We start from the raw sequence: 2,143 nt of genomic DNA, 5'->3' as shown, positions 1-2,143 counted from the left end.
AAGTGAGGCCTTGGTGGCAGTGCACATTCTTTGTAAAAAATAAAGATCTCTCAGAAAACCCCAACATGAGTCTTTCTTCCTTCTTTGACTCATCTGTTCCCTTCCAGGCTGTCCCTAAAATCTTCGATCTGTCATGCAGAGGCAAGACCAGATTCAACCCTCACATAGGAGAATGAGGAAAAAGATGAGGCCCAGAGAGAAGAAAGGAGTTGCTGGCGAGTGACCAGCCTCTCAGTTTGCCTGGACTGAGGGGGTTCCCAGGGCACAGAACTTTCAGTGGTAAAAGGAGGAGAGTCCCGAGAAGTTGGTCACCCTATACAGCCACACACAACCACGGGCTTTTCGATGCAGCATCAAAACATGGTAGAATTTGCAGAAAAACTGACCTTGCCAGCCCCTTGGGAGGCTCAGGGCGGAGTGGCAAGGGCCACGTGTTTTCTGCTTCCATTGATGGCCTAGGGAAGGAGGGCTGTGGTCCCTCATTCATTCGTTCAACAAGCATTCGTTCCTTGTTCCTGAGGAGGGCTCAGAGGGGGAAGACGAATACGGTTCCTGCCCTGAAACGGCTCATTATTTAGATAGAAATGAGCATGTCAGAATCATTCATTAAACATTTGCTGGGCACCTTCTTTGCAGCAAGGGCGGAGCCAGGAATGCAGATGGGAGGAAAACAACTTTGGGTGCCCTTTCTTCAGGGGGAGCAGAAGCACGCACAATGTCACAAGGGGGGTGGGGGTCCAGGGCGCCGCTGTTGGGTCCAAAAGCTGCTGCCCTGCAGCCCAGAGCGACATACAGACAACTGAATTCCTGGGGTGCTGGGGGGCTCAGTCGGTCAAGCGTCCGACTTTGGCTTAGGTCATGATCTCACGGTTTCTGGGTTTGAGCCCCACCCCGGGCTCTCTGCTGTCAGTGTGGAGCCTGCTTGGGATTCTTTCTCTCTTCCTCTGTCTCTGTCCCTTCCTTGCTCTCTCTCAAAATAAGTAGATAAGCTTTCAGAAAAAACAAACAAACAAACAACCCCAGCTGAATTCCTTTATGTTCTTCCCGAATGCCACGAAAACAAACATGAACCCAGCAAGGACACACATTTATAATTTTTAATATTACTTTTTGTGCCCTTTAATGTTACTAATTGTTCCCTGAGTACTCAGAGATCATCATCCTGGCTGTGATAATTTGTCCACTTAAGAGCACTGTTTTTCCTTTGGGGGACATGGTGGGATAGTTCTTGCCTGCCCCTGTGAAGGTGGGTTTGGCCATGTGGCTTGCTCTGGCCGAGGTGAAGATTTGAGAGGTGGGACGATTTGCTGGGCTCCCTTTCCCTCTGTCCGGGCAGCTGGTGGCTACATGTCAGCCTGGTCCCAGACTGGACAAAGCCTCCAGTGACCCCTGATGGACATGTAGCACAAGCAGGAAATAAATTCTGTTGTTACAGGCCACTAAGATTTGGGGTGTTTGTTACAGTGGGATTGACCTAACCTATCTTCACTGATGAAATGAATTGGGTGTTTATCCTTCCACCCCATGCTGTTATATATATTTTTATCACCTATATAATATCCATAAACAATGTATTGCATTGTTTTGGTTTTTAAAAATACACGCAGGGCTCCATGCTGTATGTGTTATTCCGCAACTTGGTTCTTTCACCCAACACTATTTCTTTCTAATTTAAATCCAGATTAGTTAACATATACTGTAATAATTGTTTCAAGAGTAGAATTTAATGATTTATCACTTACATATAACACCCAGTGCTCATCCCAACAAGGGCCCTCCTTAACGTCCATCACCCATTTAGCACCCCCAACATTGTTTCTTTTAAAAAAAAATTTTTTTTTAATGTTTTATTTATTTCTGAGAGGGAGAGAGAGAGACAGCTTGAGCAGGAGAGGGTCAGAGAGAGAGGGAGACACAGAATCTGAAGCAGGCTCCAGGCTCTGAGCGGTCAGCACAGTGCCTGACGCGGGGCTTGAACCCACGAACCATGAGATCATGACCTGAGCCGAAGTCGGACGCTTAACTGACTGAGCCACCCAAGTGCCCCCCAACATTGTTTCTTGAGGTCTGTCCATGCTGATTTACATATTTCTAGTGCAGTGCTGCTGGTTTTGAAGAGCATTCTACTGCACGGTACTATTAT

This window comes from Crocuta crocuta, unplaced genomic scaffold, assembly GCF_008692635.1.
Source record: "Crocuta crocuta isolate KB4526 unplaced genomic scaffold, BGI_CrCroc_1.0 scaffold127, whole genome shotgun sequence".
Lineage (NCBI taxonomy): Eukaryota > Metazoa > Chordata > Mammalia > Carnivora > Hyaenidae > Crocuta > Crocuta crocuta.
Note: the sequence above shows the minus strand (reverse complement) of the source record.